The sequence below is a fragment of the Mesoplodon bidens genome, assembly GCF_964165515.1.
Source record: "Mesoplodon bidens genome assembly, chromosome: 3".
Lineage (NCBI taxonomy): Eukaryota > Metazoa > Chordata > Mammalia > Artiodactyla > Ziphiidae > Mesoplodon > Mesoplodon bidens.
The window spans coordinates 28,665,936-28,685,870 of NC_138178.1; the positions used below are offsets into that span (position 1 = coordinate 28,665,936).

Sequence of the window (19,935 nt, forward strand, 5' to 3'; positions counted from 1 at the left end):
TGAGTTCCTGGTCATTCTCAGAACAGGACTGGGATCCGAGTCGGGTTTCTGAAGAGCTGGCGAGTTAGCCAAGCGCCTCTCCTCAGCAGAAACTGGGAGACAAGAAAGAGGGTCTCCCTCCCCAACCTCGTTCACGCACTTACTCACCTTCTGTGAAGCGGAAGTCACTGTTGTTTTGGGAATAAACTCACAAGGTAAACCAAGGCCCCACTGTGAGCCACCATCCCGGTGACCTGGCTCTGTGGATGACCTGTGGTTTCTGGTCTGGGAGCATCAGCATGTGGAGCACAAGACTGTTGTAGAGTGAGTGTGTGTGTGTGTGCGTGCATGCGTGTGTGTGTGCGTGTGTGCATGAGTGAGTGTGTGCATGTGTGTGCGGTGGGGTAACAGGATCATTCCCCTTCCACCTCCAGACGGCTACATTTATAGGTTCAAGTGCTTTGTATTAAAATTCTGCAAAGAATACATATATATGTATAACTGAATCACTTTGCCATACACCTGCAACATTGTAGATCAACTATACTTCAATTAAAAAAAAAAACTCTGCAAAAGAGAGAGTTTCAAAAACTACTTTTCAAAAATCTTTTATGTCCTGCCTGCAAGATTTTGTTTTTTGTTGTTTCCTAGGGCGTATTTTACTTAAGATGTAGTGCACTGGTTAAAGCACACGGGCCAGAGTTTGTCAGGGCTGAGTTTCGAGTTCCAGCTCTGTGGCCTTGGGGTCTGACACCCCAGTCTCCCCATCTGTAAATGGAGATGATGTCCTGGGGTCAGTGCTGCAGCCCGTCTGCCTCTCACGTTTCTCCCAGAAGGTCTGTGAGGACCCTGGCCGTGGGGCTGGGGGTGTGGGAGTGTGTGTCTGTTGGGGATGCCCCTGAGGGGACCTGATAGTTTGAAAACCCAGAGGTAGGAGGCCAACTCTGAGAGATAGCTTTTCCTCTTGCGTTTGTTTATTTTGTATACATTTTATCAATGTGGTGTTTTTACTCTGATAAAAAGATTCAATTGGCAGGAATGTACAATTTGAGAAATGAGAGCTGGGAAAGGCTTATTTGTAACAAATAAATCCTTGAATGCATTGGCCAAAATAGCCGTGTGTGACCTGGAGCCGTTGACCAGTTTCACCAATATTTAATCACTCCCCACCCACGGAAAGTGAAGGAGGCCTGAAATCCTGTGCTCAGGGCCAAGAAGACTCAAAGCTAGAAAGTGTGGGTTCATGGTCCCCATCACTTGCCACATGCCAAGCATTGCTTGGGTGTGTTTGAAACAATATAGACAAAATCCGTGTCCTTTGGGAATTTATGATCTCACATATGTTCTGACTTTGATTTCCGAGCTTTAGGGCCAAATTCTCAGAAGTGGTCATTAATGACACAAATATGGGGAATGAGAACTTTTGATCTAAAAAATCAAAAACAAACCATAATAAATGTCACATCCACACGGAGGTAAAGTGTATAATGATTTACAACCATCTGGAGCAGATTTTTTAAAGATTTATAGAAAAATCACCTTGGCAGGCTGACTGGGGATGCAAAGTGCGGCGAGGTCCTTGGCTGATCACTAGCAGGACATGTTTGGGTCTGGGGTCTCCGGCAGCTCTTTCAAAACAAAGATGAGGGCGACACAGGAAACTGCCTGCAAGATGTAGCTCGTGCAGCTCTGCTGACTGTAGACCATTTCCAGGGTGTAAAACCCAATAGCTTCTATGCTCCAGAAGGAAATGCAGACCTTTGCTTTGCTTTAAAAAAACACAGTGGGGGCTTCCCTGGTGGCGCAGTGGTTGAGAATCCGCCTGCCGATGCAGGGGATACGGGTTCGCGCCCCGGTCCGGGAGGATCCCACATGCCGCGGAGAGGCTGGGCCCGTGAACCATGGCCGCTGAGCCTGCGCGGCCAAAGCCTGTGCTCCGCAATGGGAGAGGCCACAACAGTGAGAGGCCCGCGTATCGGGAAAAAAAAAAAAAAAAAACACAGTGGTTTAAACAATGCTCTGCGTGGGTTTTCAGAACTGATGTCGGGCCGTTTCATCATTTTCTATGAAGTTACAGGAATGGCAGGTCCACATGGGAACAGACCCATTTCCTGGTGTTGCTTTGAGTGAAATCTGTTGGCTTCTTCACCCTTTTGGAGATATTTCATTCCTTGCCAATGCCAATTTAGATTTAAATGCTCCAAGATTATTTTATTGAGCTATTTTATATCAGGCACTAAATAATATAATGAGTGCTTACCTTGGTAACATATGGCTTCCATATTAACTACATGTATTTTTTCCTTTGAATATGTATTTACAATTTATTGAAACTTTTCTTGGATATAGCTAATTCTTATCTTTCAGCAAGAATACCTCAGCATAAGATAAAAACAATTAGAAACAATCTTTTTTTTCCCTAAAAGCCTAACTCTTTCTGGGTTCATAGTATACATTAACTGTAGCCAAGAATAGATTTTAGAATCTTGCTATTTTGCCAGGCAGGAATAAAGGGCAGCTTTTTCCCTGTCAGTGTAAGCTGGGTTTACCAGGCTTTGCATTTGGATATTTCTTCTTTATTCCTTACTTTCTATTACTAAAGTTAGTCTCCCTTTAAAAAGTAATTTTCTCACTAATATATTTTTCAACTGACATAGACAAGGCAGAAAATAAGAAAGTATTTCTTTTTATAGTTGACTTGTGTTTCAGATCTCCCATAAAAATACGTATTGAAAGTAGATTGTATGTGTGTGTGTGTATGCACATATACAATATGCATGCACAGAATATTTCACACAGCTGTATAAGTGTCCCAGGCAACAACAGAATCCACTCTAGGTTGGTCCTTTATCTATAACGTTTGGTTTAGAGCCTCCACAGATTTTTTCTTTTCTCTGTCAATTGTGTTTGCCTCACACTTCAAGTCAAAATGCTGATGGGCCACTTAAGTCCCTTTAGCTGTGATAAACTTTGAGGTCTGACACCTGCTTTTAACCTTTACTAAAAGATAGAATTTTTTGCTCATTTGTCACTTTTCACCCACTTTCTTTTAAACATCTCTAGTGATTACCATGCTGAAAGGGAAAAATAATATTCCACCTCTCCCTTCCAGCTTGCCCCCATTAAAGAACTGAGCATTTAGAAGTGAGCTTAGATTTAACCCTGTCAATCTGAGGAGTTAGACTGTGATCATCCACTGTAAATTAGGGAGACAGTTAAGCTGAGAGTCTACAAAAAAAAGTCTCTAACGAATTACCTACAGATAGAATAGAGTTCCTCAGGAGGAACTGGAAACCTGCTTTGGAGGTAGTGAGTTCCCCATCACTGGAGGTGTGTAAGTGTAGCTAATGTGCCCCCTCAGCCAGTGGCATCCAAACATTTCTGAGCAGTGGGGTTTGACCATTCTTCTGACCCTGCCAACGCTGGTGCCCAGTGGGGTCCCAGGTTTCACTCCGAGGTAGAGTTGTGTTGAAGGCCCTGTGTTCCAAGGGCACGTCTGAGGATTTGAGGTGGTGCCAGGGCCCCTAATGTTATGATGTGGGACCTGGACAGACTCGGTGTGGTAGCTACAGCTTCCTGTTATTAGTGTGGAACAAATACTTCCTCATCAGCCTCCTCTCAGATGGTCCAGGGAGGAGAGGGGGAGACACAGCTGATAAAAGGTAGCCTGGACCAAAGCTGACGGGTTCCCAGGGGCTCCGCTGGAGCTGGGGGACAGCTCTACAGCCAGCGGCATCCACGGCACAGGCTCTGAGCCCAGCTCCCAAATGGCCAACACGGGCAGAGGGGAGGGAAAGCAGGTTGTTTGTAAGACCACAGTCTTACAAATGGGCTCCTCTCATTCTTCTAGAACTTTCTGACACTATCAGATGTTTTCGATGTCACTGCTACCTACCCCAGCTGCAAAAACCCTTTGACCCTAATGAAGGATAACAGCCCCAATGTCCCAAAACAGAAACTTACTGAGACTGTCCCTTCCCACTTGGCACACTCTGATCTTGGGGCAAGTGGTAAAAACAAGGACCCAACACTCCCTGCCAGGTGGGTGCAGGCATTGGGAACACAGGAGAAGCTGTTGACTGTGTTAACACGTGGAATATGCTCAGACAATGACTGCTTGTCCTGCCTCTCGGCTTAGGGCAGGGCTGAGTGCCGCGGCTTGTGGACACTGAGTCCAGAGAGGAATGCAGCTCCTGGGAGAACTGGGCAACTTCCAGGAAAACCGGCTGGACCAGGAGACACTGTTTATGGATGTGTCCCGCCAGAAAAAATACTTAATCCAAAGCCTCACTTGCTCCCCTGGAAAAGGATGATAACACAATGAGCTGCCTCCTGGGGTTGTTGTGAGAACTAGATGATGATGCACCCAGGGCATAAAGAACAGTGTTTGTCCTGTAGTCAATGCTCGGTAAATGTTAACTTGAAAGATATATCCTTTACTATAATTGGGCTGAAAAAAAAAAAACACTAATGAAAGTGGAACAATAGACTGAAGCTTTGTAAGGTCTCAATTGAGTAAAACTGTTTAAGAAAGTGTGCCTTTAGCTACATTCATTATAGCTTTTATAAATGCCATTTTTATATTAATGCTAAAAGATTTATTTGACACCATGTTACTCAAATATATGTACTTTTGGCATTTAAATTAACTTCTTGTCCCAAACTCTAAATGGGGAAATATGTCACCTCTTCTCAAACAATCAAGGCTCATTGTTAATTCAAAAGTTAATGATATTTTGAGGCTATTTCCATATATTGAAGTGTAATATCTACATCTGTCACGCGTCTCTCCTGGAATGATTAAAAGTTGTTTCATTTATATTGCGTGTTGAACTTGACAGGTAATTCAGGAAATATACTGGGGACTGGTGGGAGCTGGAGAGGAAACTTTTCATTGCCGTAAAGTTTCCTCCAGGTTAAAAAAAAACTCCCGTGTAGAGGAGTAGAAACATAATGTTTATTCGTGAAACCTACCACATTATAAATCAGTGTTACTCCAATAAAAAATTTTGAAAATACCCGTTCCCTGCCCAAACCTCAAAGGCTTTGCCCGCTGGTGGGAGGACCCCTGTTTGTCCCTGCTCATACAAAATACTTACTGGTATTCTTTCAAAGCCAGACCCAAACGTTTGTCATTTTAATCTCTTTTCCAGTCTGGCACCCCTGATACAAATATCTTTGGGGAAATGGCCAAAGAGCATCTGTACGCATCCTCACAGAAGGGGTCCTGCTTTGCTTGTAGGAAGGTGATCATTTTAAGGGAGAAAATAGTCATTATTTAGAATTTCTGTGACCCAATAGGCTTCCAAAATAACTACAATAATCTGATTAAATTCTCACAATTGCTCTTACAAATCGCCATTTAAAATTACATATTCCTCTTTATAAAGGTGTATAAGTAGAGTCACATTTTCCTAGATGGAGCAGCTGGAGGAGAACGGGAAATACTTGCTGTTCCATATCCTCACGTAGTGTTACATTTTACCCAAAACCTCCGCCTGGTCAGGAGGTGAGCCACCTCCTGGAGGAGTTACAGCACAGCACCGCATGGAAATGTTAACTGGAGAATGCCAGCAAAGTTACATGGTACCCCGTTCTAGGAGGGGGCCTTGAGCTTATCCTGAGGGTCCTCTGGTAGAGGACAGAGGTTATCTTATTGCAATATCTTCCATCCTGCATGGATCCTGTTTAGTTTTTTAGTGTCAAGGAACAAATGAATTTGTTGATGTAAAAGTACTTGAAAACTTTAAATTCTAAGTTGAGTGTAATTACGTAAGAAAAACTCTTCTCCATCTACTCTAGAAAAGCACATTTGGTTTTCAAGAATATGTCGGCTTTCGTTAGACTTGAGTTTTTCTCCAGGAACCGGGATCCGGGAAGCACTGTGATTACAGCTCTGGGCAGGGAAGAGTGCCGTCCTTAAATTAAGGAGGATGCTGTGAGGGCTGCCCAGGTGGAGGTGCCACTCGTGACTCCTCTTTCTTCCTGCTCTGAAACTGGCAAGGCATAGAATCTGAAGGTTTCCACAGGAGCAGGGTTTATGTGTCTGATGTTGTCTACAGCAGAGCCATTTGTGAAGAAACCTCAATATTTTTAAATAAGACGGCTTACTCAGCAGGGACCCGCTCTGCTCAGTCATGTCAGGGACACCTTCCTATGAGATTTCAAACAATAGCCTCTCAATAATGAAAGAGTATTAAGTCATAATGTCATTTTTCAGAAGAAAAAGACCTATTCCTTTAAGTGCCAAAAGTTAAACAAAAGCGACTAAAAATTGTTGGTTGGAAATTCTTTTAAAATATTATATACATGATATACATAATATATGTATATTCAAATTGAACAAGTTCAAATACTGTGTCTTTAAAGTTTTCTTCGACTACTTTGATGATCTTCTCTCCTCCTAGCGCTGTTGATGTGAGTGGAATGTCCCCACGTGAAATAGGCATCATTTTCTCCTGTGCTTTTTAAGCCACTGAGTCCGCTTTCACCAACTTCTTTTTCAGTTTTTCCCCCAGCCCTGCTGTCACTTGTCCCCCTGGCCCAGCTTCTGGTGAGCTGTTTCCAGTATGATTTGTGCTGGAAGGCCATTAGCTAATATAAAATTACACCTAAGAAAGGACCGCAGGGCTCCAAGTCTGTGTCTCAGAGCCCCCACCGGAGAAGGGCGTGAATTCCACCCGTGAACCTGGGGCAGTTGCCTTTGCACCACCGGGCAGCCTCTGTCTAGTTTTTACTGACTCAGGATTCTTCACAATGTTCTTGGTCACCCTGTTTGCCAGGCGAGAGGCCTCCCCTCTGGGAAGTAGAGCAGTGCTTTAACAACAGCCCCAGGAATGGTCTAGAGATGAACACAGAGAGGCTTGGAGAGAAGCCGAAGCTGGGTTTGAGGGATGTTTTAAAGAAGATAAGGGGGCCACCCCACATGACATAGAGGGACATGGAGAGTCACTTAATGATGGTTTTAAATTCTGGGGGAGGAGTGTGGCCTGCTGATTCTGCCTCAGGAGGACACGGACATGCACACAGTGGGTGGCTCTGAGCTCACGGTGAGGATTTCCTGAAAGAGGGGATGCCCAGGGTGGGAAGGGTCACAGCAGACCATGTAGGGAGGCTTTTATTTGGAGGTTTTTACACACTGTGGGCAGAATCATGTCTGACTTGGACCTTTCAGGTTGGGTGCTGTCCACGGGTGAGTCTGACAAGAGGACTTTCTGAGAGGCCGTCCTAGGTGAGGGCCCTTCAGATGCTGCACAGGTTACATGTGACACACATTAGACGTGCACAGAATGGACCACACTCCCAGGCACCACGCCTGCCAGGGACCACCCCATCCAGAGCTTTACAAACAGAACGACTCCAAAATCTCCTAGTGAGTGAACACACATACTAACATTTCATCTTGAGAAGTGGTTTAAATAATGAATGGAGATGATCCTTCTCAAGATAACCTATTAAAATTATGCATATTTTAACCTTAACGACCACAGGTGATAGAAGCATTGGTGTACGTAAGATAAACGAAAAACTGTAAAGATTCCATAAACGCTCAGTGTACCTTATGATCTTTTCAGTTTCACAAATACACTTAATTTAGTTAATATGTATTGAATCTGGAGAAATGTTTAAGTTTATACCCGCCTTCAAGGGTTTAAAAAAAATTGACTTCTATGAATACAGATTGGTTTGCTTAACTGCATCCAGCTGTGACAGCAAATTGTCTGAATGAAAATTGACCAGAAAAATTAACAAGTGTTTGTTCTGGAAAGTAACTACTGGTTTTTATGAAAAGCTTCTTAGAGCTAGTTAAAGCTGGATTATTAATGAATATTTGCACACTTATATTGCTTTCAGTTAACCAGTATTGGTTGTTCTGGTAATGAAACGAATTCAGTTCAAAGTGTTTTCATTACACATACATGTACGTCTTTAATTATATCAGCTGGAAGAATAGTGTGGGTATTGTGTTGCTTCTAAAGCTCCGGAAGTGACCTGAAATGTTACAGGAAACACAAACGAGTGCAGAAATGTCCCTGAGTGTGTGACAGAATTTGGCAGATTCATCTTTTACAACTGGAGTGAGTATAGCCTGCAAACTTCAGAAGAGAGATAGTCCTTCCTAGGTGGGGGGCTCAGCCAGGGGAAGAACCTACTAGTTTGGGATCAGGGGCTATGCACTGTCTGATTGTGGGTGGTAACTGGGGGGTCCATCTTAAAGAGTCAGTGTTGAGAACAACCAGGTCTCTGAGGTCACTTCTGTGACCTGCCTAAATTAGATGGGGACACAGAGAATTTCAGAGGAGTGGCCCTGTTGTGGTTTGGTTTGGTTTGGTTTTTACCAAACAGCATCTCCATGTACTGTGTCCATGCCCTGGTTTCAAAATAAAACATGCTGAAGTTGAATCTTGTCATATTTGGGTTGAAATTTAAACCATGCACATGTGTGTGCATGTGTCCACTTTCATGTGCGTTTATGCAGTTGAAAAGCTCTACATTGTGTTTCTTCATATTTATCATCCAAGTTTATGGCCTGGCCCTAGGAGAAGTGTAGAAGATATTTGCTAAAAATCATTACGTTTCTACGATTTATAACTTTGAAAATCAATAGCACTTCATTAAAATGCCTTTCAGTCCTACTACTGCAATCTCACTTCTCTCTGCAAAGAGCAGGCGTGTTCCTGGGAGCACACGCGCCGAGACCCTCCCTAGATCATGCTCACCGACCTTTTGGTAGCAGTTTCCGAAGAGGAAGCTGATCATTTTAAGGGAGAAAATAGTCGTTATTTAGAATTTCTGTGACACAATATGCTTCCAAAAGAAAATAATTACAATAATCTGATTAAATTCTCACAATTGCCCTTACAAATCGCCATTTAAAATTACATATTCCTCTTGATAAAGGTGTATAAGTAGAGTCACATTTTCCTAGATGGAGCAGCTGGAGGAGAACGGGAAGTACTTGCTGTTCCATATCCTTGTGTAGTGTTACATTTTACCCAAAATCTCCACTAAAAACATATCAAATAACCAGATCTGTCTATCTTATCTCTCTTCCCATCCATCCATCCATCCTTTGGTCTATAAGCCTATACATCTGTCTGTCCATCCCCCACCTTCCAGCCCAGCTTTGTGCGATTGTTCACTGGAGTTCTGTGCTGAGCAGACTTTGCTGCATCCTAACACGTACATTGACACTGGGATGAGAGGAGCTGGCTCTGAGTCCAGGCCACAAGGTCACTAGGACTGTGGCTCACGGTGGCGTTAAGAGCAGCCGAGCATGCAATGCATTGGAGGCAGGGACCTTGGGTGGTTTGCCCCCTGCTGGGCCCTCAGATTCTGTCTCAGGGGCAACAGGTGCTCAACAAGCCTGCAGAATAGAGCAAGGAAGAAAGTAAGGAACAGAATGAGGGAAGAAAGGGTGGATCTGCATGGCACAGCCTGGGACTCATTCTCGAGCTCTGGGTATAGGGTTATGCGTGTCACAAATCTTAGTTTCTTCGTTCTCGGGAATCACGGTGTCCCTGGGTGGTGTGTGGGTTTACAGGCCTTCCTCTTGCTGTGTTTTACAGTGGGAGGTGCCCCCACGGAGACACAAGCATTTCCCTCGTTTCCTGCACGTGCAATTCCCACAGCAGCCTGTGGAAACATGGGCTGACACGTGCCTTAGAGCATCACCTCCTCTGCCTAAAACCGCAGCTTCTGGATGGCACCCAACACCATCCTCCACCGCCTGCTCAGACTTGCTGTCAGCAAGTAAGACCCAGATAGTGAACCTATTTGAGGTAAAGACCAAGATCGCTTCTTATGATCCAAAATGTAAATGGTCCAGCTCTTCAGGTTGAGGGTCTGCTTTAGCCAAAGCAAAGTGTAAAATGCTCTCCTCTGCCACCCTCCCACGACACGTGGCGCAGAGGTGAACGATGTCACCAGCAGAGCCGAGCAGCCACCCAGGCCCCGCATCTTCATCCTCTGTCACTACTTTAGGTCAGGAACATGGAGTTTTTTCTGTATCTGCATGTGTATTCGCCCCACCCTCACCAGAAATGGGCTCCATCAAGGCAGAGCCCTTGTCTGTCTTATTCAAAGACCTGCAATGGCCCTTTGTGAATATTTGCTAAATGTGTGAAGAAAACGGTATCTCCTCTTTCTGGGTTGAAATACTTAATGCCAAACTACCCAGTGATCGGTCATCTCTTATAAATGGACTGAAACTCCAACCAATAAAACTTAGGACCTCGGCTGGGTGACCCTGGGCATAAAAGTGCCAATAGAAAGGCCGGGAGCTCTGGGGCAAGGGGTTTGGCACAAGAGGCTTCCTTGGGGACGGGTGTAGGTCAAATGCACAAAGGAACGGGTGCGTGAGTGAGGTCAGCTGCTCGTCCCCCACCTCCCTCCCCTCATTCTGTGTGTCTCGCCTCAGTGTCTCTTCCACCCCAGCCTCTCAGGTGAATTTACTTTATTTTGGTGCTGTTTCATTCGGTGGATACTCAGTGGGTGCCGTGAGCAGGGCTGCTGTGCTGACCGTGGATTTCAGCCCAGTCTTGTCCTGTGGACACAGCTCCTCTGTCTGCCTTCCTGGGGTTTCCACAAGCACAAGCAGACGAACATCACCGGGCAGGGTTTCCCCATCTCCTCTCCTGAAGTCACTGAAAAGACAAAACTCTGTGCTGTTTCGTGCTAAGTTGTGTGTCTCAGATCACAAGCCTAGAGGGGTTTAGCATACAGATGGCAACTGGGGACAGAAGAGCTTGAGGAAGATTTGCAGAGGAGGCGGGGTTCAGCTGGGTTTGCATAGGGTCTGGAAATGCAGGAGGGGACAGGGTAGAAACATCTAGACATCTGCACAGCTCGTGGAGACTGCGGGGCCACACGGGGTTGAGTTGAATGGGAGCAGAGACAAAGTTGAAGAAAATAAATGCGGATCCAGATGTGGACATCTGAACGCCGTGATGAAGAGATTCCTGTCAACTCTAAGGGAACAGCATTATAAGGAATAAACCCACAGTTGTTTAAGATTCTTAAAAAATGGCAAAACACCATGGGAAGAACTCCACCGCGGGAGATAGAAATCCAAGTTCCAGGCCCGGGGTCCCTGCGGACAAGGCTCTGGAGTCGAGGTCTCACAGCTTGGTTTTCTTATGTAAATAAAGGGGAAAGGGTTAATCAGGGAACCTCAAAGATCTACACAGAAGCCAAAAATAAAAACAAAAACTAGACTTGCTGAATATAAAGGAACACGTTACTCTTGGACTCTTCGTATGTTTTAGAGACATTTGAAAGAAAATGCTCGTGAATAGCTTGAGCCAGTTCTAATTATGTTTCCTTGTGAAGGAACTTCTCCGTTTCAGTGATGACAACTTCCACTGGGTTCATTGTGAAGACTCAGAACATGTAGATTCTGCACTTTTGTCCTGTACTTTGTACTAATCCGAGTCTCCAAGTCCCTCATGAAACAAAATAAAATCCCAGCTCTTTGCCCAGTGCTCGCATGAAACAAAGAAGCACAGGTTGATCTTGAATTAAAGCTCCAGCCTCCAGAAATACCAGTGCAGCACCTTGACCTGTGGACAGTAACACCTGGGTACCTGGGAAGGGGTCACTGGGGCCTGGTGGGAAAAAACTGAGAAAAGAGTCATGGACGTAATTTCATTTTCTCCAGATTTATAGAAAGAAACAGACTCACCAATAAACACTCTCTATAACCATCCCAACTCAAGGAAGGGCCAGTAATGGGTGTTTGATTGAGAATGTTAAAGATCATGCTGCAATATCTCAGGATTTGAATCCCCCACCTTCATTCTGACTTACTTCATAGGCCCTGAGGGATTCTGTCCCACTTATGTGCAGAATAAAACTGGAATCCAAGGTGAGAGTCACTGCTGACATGCAGTGCAATGTTAGAAACACATTTTTTTGCCAGCAATGGCCTGGGAAGAAAAAAGCATAACTAAATTTTTTTCGTGTTTTAAAATATCTGTTCATCTTTCTTATGTACAACAGTGGCTTATTAAACCCCTCCCTGTGCCATCACTGTAGTAGAATTCTAAAATGTTTTGAAAACATTCCTTAGAGCCACACAACAATAATTAACAGCCTAGCAAGTGCTGAACAGCAAGCAGCTGATAATAATGCAGCCTAATGTGGACAGAACGCAATTAATCATGGAACTACCCATGGCGCAGACGATTTACACTTGGCTATCATAAAGCACTGACGAGGCCCCACTGGTCCTTTACGATGTATGTGTTAAGGGCATGTTTTCCCCCTAAGCATATCAGGAAAAGCAGAAGGAAGGCTCTGGGAACTCGATTTCCTGGGATGTTTACTCACATCCCATTACGGCCCTGCTCACCAGCGTTCTCCGAGGATGACCGTCTCATGGAGACACAGCAGTGCCTCTGTCTTCCCGCGGCCCTGGCAGCAGATCCAGCCCAATCACAGCGGGACTGACAAAAGCCTTCCCAGACCCAGAGCCCTACAGGAGAAAGGGTCCCTGCTGATGCAGGAAGGTGATCAATCTGCTGGCAGCGTTGCCAGGGAGCTCTGGGCGGGCCGCCAGGCAGTGGGATTTGCTCCTTCTACATCAAGTTTTCTCAGTGTGTGGTTTTATACTTTGGAATCAGGTCTGTGCAAAGACTGAGATTTAAGTGTAAAGTCAAACTGGTGTGTTAGACACTGGGCTCTGCCCTTTAACCTCCAGTGGACGTAAGAAGGAGGTGAGATAGAAAAAAAAATTAAGACAGAAAAGCAATCAAGAGAAAGAACAGGGAGGCATTTCTGTCCTTAACTCAATGCAGCCCTGGACACGCAGACCAGCCCTGCTCTCCAAACGGAATCAAGTGCCTCATGATCTCCAGGGTCCTTTCATAGCTCAGATTCTATGATCCAATCTCCCCAGACTCTAATCTTCAGTAACTTGGGCTAGAACAGCAACCTCTGGATCAATAAATCAATCCACAGCTCAGCTCATCAACCCCTTCTTGTGCACGTCGAGCTGTTAAAATGTATAAGCTCAGCCTGAGTCCTTGAAGGGCTAACAGTGTACTTGAGGGGTCGCCTGCAGGGCAAGAGGGGAGCCGGTCAGACGCACACAGCCCGGGCCAGCGAGCACGCACTCGGAGAGGGCAGGCGGGCAGGACACGGGAGCTGAGCCGCGGTGGTGGGGGGAGTGGGCAAGGAGAGAGGAGCAGGGCAGGCAGAGGAAGAGGCGCACGGTGGATTGCGATGAATGAGAACGGACGTAGACAACCAGGGCAGACGCTTGAGTCTGGTTACACAAAATACACAATCGGGCAAGTTCAGAATATGTAGGTTACTTCAGGAGCGACTTTCTATCGGTCATAGGAAAGACAGACATCTAGGCTGACCATGGCCACCCCCACCGTACCTGTGGCCCCAGCAAGCCATTCCCGTTATTCTTCCCTGTTGAGCCCAGGTGTGGCCTCCAAATACCACGAAAGACAGGCAGTCACTGTTGGTTTTGTGTTGAAGTCAGTCCTCCATATATGGATGGCCGCAAACTCCTGTCTCTGGAGCCAGCTCCATGCAATACACAGAGGAGAATTCCCAGGTGGAAGAGAAGGTCAGGCGGTGAAGGGTCAAGACAGACTGAAGACAGCAGGCCAGGTGCAGAATCTTGTTGGAAGTCCAGTCCAGACCAATATCCACACAAGAGAAAGAGCAGGAAAGAGGCATCCAAGAGTGAGGGGGGTCGGCATCCCGAGGAGGGGGGCAGGGAACAGCCAGCCAGCTTTGTGGGGATGAGGAGGAAGGCAACTGGCAGCTAGAGAGGAGACGGGGTGGACAGACAGCGGGATGAGACATTTGACCTGGGCCGTCTGGGCCCCAGGTTCTGAAGGCCATCATCCAAGATTGAGTCTGTTGTCTGCTTTTGACATTTCTCAGTCCCCTGTCCACTGCCAGCCTACTCCTGCTAAATGCCAACTTGTTTATGCTGTGAAACTCTCACTGCTTCCCGATCCCTAAAGAACATAAGCTTAGACTCATCAGAACACAAACCTGGCACTGACCCCTGTTTCCTTACTGATGCTTGACCCCTGCTGCCAGCGGTCCCTCCAACCCAACAACAGCCAGCAGTCCAGACCACAGTCCCCATAAGCTCATCCCTGCTGGGCCCGCCTGCCCTAAACCACCTCCACTCACCTGTGAGGGGTCCTTTGGTGTGGCTTCACATTTATGTCCTGTGTCCCAGTTACCCATGGAGAAGCCCCTCTTCGAATGAGGGTGAAGAGGTGACTGAGGTCTCAGTGTAACACTCAGCCCAGCACCTGGAGCCGGGCCTGAGTTAAGTCAGTGCCAAACTCCTTGTCATGTCACAGAAAACAAGCTGGAAAAATGTCTCTTGGGATTGGCTCTCAGGACTCATTAATTCTGAATAACTTATAGAAGTGTTTTGCCAATTCCAAACAGACACAGATAAAGTTACATTTTCCCAGAGAGCTCAAAAAAATAATCTAGCTCAAACAACAGTGGGAACAAAAGAGTTAGAAACCCTCTACGTGTACATTTTTAAAATCTATTTTTATTGAAGTATACATGTGTTTTTAAATTAGTCACTTGCCTCTCCTTAAGTAAATATAGCATGACATCATCTGTCATTCCCGCTTTAGATTTTTTTTTAATTTCAAGTCAAGAAAGATCTCAAGTGCTTACAAAAACCATCTTCTCTTCCTAGCTTACTTCCTCTTAAAGTACTTTTATACCTTCAAAGATTCTGAGGATGAAATTAGAAGTCATTTTGCTCCTGCATTTTGGCAATGAATAATTATGCTGTCATGCGGTGCATAGCTATTAATTACACGACTGCCTTTTTATTTCAAGGAGTTATTTAATAATTTTTTAATAAAGAGTTACATATGTCAGTCTCTTAAAAACATATCAATCAACGTTTTATTTTCCGAGGTAGAGAGTTGTCATAACCTTGTGAAGATTCACTGGGTTTGTGATTATAGTCTTCACAGGTATGTGTGCTTTGCTGCTCCAAGAACTGTCAGCCGTGTCTGGAAAAACAGCAATTCCCAGACTGTCCTGGGCCTGCATTTGGAAATGGCAGGACAGGACAGCGTGACAACTCATGATTGGCATGATTCAAATCACCTGTTGAAAAGCCATTGCAGAAAAGCTAGTGGTGCCTGTAGTTCCATGAGGAATTATGGGAAGAATCTGAAATAGTCTTTAATGGTTTAAAGTGGAGGCTGGGGCTTCCCTGGTGGCGCAGTGGTTGAGAGTCCGCCTGCCGATGCAGGGGACATGGGTTCGTGCCCGGGTCTGGGAAGATCCCACATGCTGCGGAGCGGCTGTGCCCTTGAGCCATGGCCGCTGGGCCTGCACATCCGGAGCTTGTGCTCTGCGACGGAAGAGGCCACAGTGGTGAGAGGCCCACGTACGGCAAAAATAAAAAATAAAAAATAAATAAAGTGGAGGCTGTCTGGGTTCTTATCCGTTTCTGACTAGCTGAGTTACCTGGGCAAATCATCTTACCTTGTTGTCCTTCATTTGCATCGTGCATAGGACGAGCTGAACAGTAGTGTCAATCCCGTGGGGCTGCTTGAGGATTAAATGCTATGTTCATCTAATAGGCTCCGTGAGTATTAGTGAGGGTTAGGACCAGGCTTCATCCTCATGATGGATATGCTATACTCAAGGGGACCTTTCATCTCTCCGAGGAGACGCAGGATCCATACACATACAGGAGACACTTCTCTAAAACTGCACATTATTTAATGACAGGGAAGAGCAAAACAGTACAGACTGCAAGTACTGTTGATTGGCATTATTCATGCAGGTGGAAGCTGGGGTCAACACAGATGTTCATCAACAGTGAGGGGTAAACAAAAGTGGAATGTCCATCTATCCCACGAAACACCAGGCGGCCAACGAAAGGATGGACTTCTGATACATGCTACACATGGATGAGTCCATGAATGGGGGAGACGACTGGCTGTGCACTAGCTCTGCTCGTGGAGAAGCCCGGCGGGGAGAGGGATTTGATGCCAAAGACGGAACTCTTTGGTTAGTAGCAAAAATACAGGCTCAAGTGGGCTTTGTGAAATCTGGTTTTGTAACAAAAATGTTCCCCAAATCACAGTTTATATTCTTTCTGAAGTGAAATAGAGTAAGTGGTATTCCAGCAGTAGACTAAAAACAACCAAATGCAATTCATTTGTTACAGAGTTACTGGATATCATTTATGTATCATGGAAATTCACCCATATTAAGTGTACAGCTCAATGATTTTAGGAAATTTGAAGAGTTGAGCAACCATCACCACCCAATTTTGGAACATTTCCACCACCTCAGCAAGTTCCTGCATGCCCACTCTCAGCCCTAAGCAGCCACTAACCCACTTTCTGTCTCCGTATTTGCCTCTATGGAAGATTTCATGTAAATAAAATCAGGCAGTAAGGGGTGTTTTGCTTCTAGCTTCTTTCCCTCAGCACATTTTTGGGACTCATCCATGTGTAGCACATATCAGAAGTCCATCCTTTCGTTGGCTGCCTGGTGTTTCGTGGGATAGATAGACATTCCACTTTTGTTTATCCCTCACTGTTGATGGACATCTGTGTTTACCCCGGCTCCCATCTGCATGAATAATGCCAATGAACAGTCCCTTTGGTGCCTGTATGTGGCCCTGTGCTTTCATTCCTCTAGGCAGACCCCTGGGTATGGAATTACTGTGTCATGTGGCAAATGTATGTTTAATGATTTGAGAAACTACTGAACTATTTTCCAGAGTAGCTGTACCATTTTGATTCCCAACGGCAATGTGTGAGAATTCCAGTTTCTCCATATTCTATCAAACACTTGGAATTTTATGTCCTTTGAATTAGAGTTATTCTAGTGAGAGTATAATTATATCTTACTGTGGTTTTATTTGCATTTCCAAAGACAAATGATGTTAAGCATCTTTTCATGTTCTTATTTGCTTTCTGTGTATCATCTTTGGTGCCATGAATATTCAAAATTTTACTCATTTTTAACTGGATTTATGTCTTCTTATTATTGAGTTAAAAGATTATAAATTCTGGATACAAGTCTTTTATCAGATGTATAATTTGAAAATATTTTTCCAGGTTGAAGCGTATCTTATTTCCTTAATGGCGTTTTTTGAAGATCAAAAGTTTCAAAATTTGATGAAATATAATTTTTTGATTTTTTAATATACAGTGCTTTTGTGTTGTATCTAATAATTCTTTGGCAAATTTAAACTAATGAAGAATTTTTCTATGTTTTCTTCTAGAAGTTTTATATTTTTAGCTTATTACCTTTAGGTCTGTGGTCTATCCTGAGTTGATATTTGTGTATGGTGTGAGGTAAGGGTCTCAGTACATTTTTTGGAATACGATTACAGTAGTCCTGGAACCATTTATTGAAAAGACTGTCCTTTAGCCATTGAATTGTCTTTGCACCTTTGTAGAAATTAGTTTCTCATAAATGTAAGTATTCATCTCTGAACTCTCAGTTCTGTTCAGTTAATCTAGATTACCTTTATAGTAAGTTTTGAAATCAGATAGTGAAAGTTTTCCAACTTTATTCTTATTTTGCAAGGTTGTTTTGGCTACCAGGTCCTTTGTATTTCCATATATTTTTTAGGATCAGGTTGTCATTTTCTACCAAAAAAAAGAAAACCATGTTCTGGGATTTGAATGAGATTGCATTGTGTCTGTAGGTCAGTTTGGGAAGAATTGCTGTCTTGCCATTATTGAGTCTTTTAATCAGCAAACATGGAGTGTCTCTTTATTTCCTTAGATCTTCTTTAATTGTTCTCAGCAATGTTTTATAGTTTCCAAAATACAAGTCTTGCACTTCTTTTGTTAAATTTATTCCTAATTACTTATTTTTTTGATGCTTTTATGAATGGAACTATTTTCTTACTTTCATTTTCAGCTTGTTTGTTACTTGTACATAAAAATACAATTGATGTGTTTATATTAATCTCGTATCCTACAATCTTGCTGAAATCACTTATCATTCTAGTATCTTTTCTATTGATTCCATCAGATTTCCCACATAGACAGTGATGTCATCTGCAAATAAACACAGTTTCATTTCTTTCTTTTCAGAGCTGGTACCTTTATTTTTTCTTTGTTTTTTTAATTGTATTATCACACTAGCTACACCCAGCAATGTAATGTTGAATTGGCATGTGAAAGTGGATATCCTTCCCTTTTTCCTGATCTTGTGGGAAAGAACTCACTCATTCACAGTTAAGTATGACATTAGTTGTGGGTGTTTCACGTTTTCCCTTCTTCAGATTGAGGAAGTTCCCTTCTACATTGTTGCTGAGAGATTCTGTCATGAATGGGTTTGGATTTTTGTCAAATATGTTTTCCTGCATTTATTGTGATGATCCGTTGTTGTTGACCTTTATTTGATTGATATGGTGCAGTGCATTAATTGATCTTCATATATTAAGCCAACTTTGCATTACAGGCATAATCTTACTTGGTCTTGATACGTACCCTTTTATTTAAGGTGCTAGACTCAGCTTGCTAATGTTTTGTTCATAGTTTTGCATCCATACTTATGAGGGATATTGGTCTATAGCTTTCTTTTTTGTCATATCTTTGCACTTGGAATCAATATAGCATGGAACTATTGAATGAGGTGGGAGTTGCTTCCCTCTCCTCTATTTTATGAAAGAGTTTGTGAAAGGTTGTTATTATTTCTTCTTTAAATGTTTAATGATTCAGCTAGGCCTGGACTTTTCTTTGTAGAAAGGTCTTTAATTATTAATTTAATTTTGATACTTGCCTATTCAGATTTTCTTTTCCTTCTTTAGTCACTTTTGGAAATGTGTGCACTTCCAGAAACTTCTTCATTTCATTTAAGATGTTTCATTTGTGGGCATAAAGATGTTCATAACATTCCCTTATGATTCATTTAATTTCTATAGGTTGGTGGTTATGTCCCTTCTTTCATTCCTGATTTTGCTGATTTGTGGCTTTTGTATTTTCTTTGTCGGTCTACCTAAAGATTTGTCAATTTTTTTGGTTTTTGTTTATTTTCTATTTCATTGATTTGTGCTCTAATCTTTATAATGTCTTACTTTAAGTTATTTTGCTCTGCTTTTTTGACTTTCTTTGGTCGAAGCTTAGGTTATTGATTTGAGACCTTCCTTTTTCCAATAGAGGTGTTTAAAGCTATGAATTGTCCTGTAAGTAACATCTTAGCTGCACCCCACAAATTTTGATATGCAATAATTTTGCCTTCATTCAGTTCAAAAGTATTTTCTAATACCCCTTGTGATTTCCTCATTGATCCATGGTTATCTGGAAATTCATTAACTTCTAAATATCTGGGGACTTCCCACATTTCTTCCTTTTGTTGATTTCTAATTTAATTCTATTGTGGTCAGAGAACATACTTTGTATGATTTCAGTCCTATTAAATTAATTGAACTTTCTTGTATAGCCTAGCATATTGGATGCCTTGTAAAATGTTCCATTTCTGCTAGAAAAGAATATATACTCCCCAGTTATTATTTGGAATGTCTATATTTGTCAATTATGTTGAGTTGGTTTATGCCATTGTTTAAGTCTTCTATATACTTGCTAATTTTCAGTCTAATTGTTCAATGAATTAGTAATATAGCAAATGTAGCTTTCTTAGGGTTACTGTTTGCACAGTATATATTTTTTCATTCTCTTTACTTTTAACTTATTTGAATCTATGTTGTGTGTCTTGTACACAGCTTATAGTTAAATCCTTTTTTATCTAATCTTACAAACTCTGCCATTTTTATTTGAGTGTTTAGACCATTTATATATAATGTAATTATTGATATGGCCAGATTTACATTTGCCATTTTGCTATTTGTTTTCCATTTGTCTCCTGCCTTTTTTGTTTCTCAGATCTCTCTTTGAATTACTGAGTGTGTTACTTTAATTCTGTTGTTGACTATTTCACACCATCTATTGCTACAAATGAGTGAGC

The 19,935-nt window shown here is 43.1% G+C and overlaps 1 protein-coding gene across 1 annotated transcript in view; it reads left to right on the plus strand.

Annotated features, from left to right (window-relative positions):
* The window catches only part of ADARB2 (adenosine deaminase RNA specific B2 (inactive)), a gene marked incomplete at both ends in the record, with an annotated part of 387,024 nt that overhangs the window by 77,418 nt on the left and 289,671 nt on the right, over positions 1-19,935 (plus strand). The gene's annotated exons all lie outside the window — the stretch shown is intronic.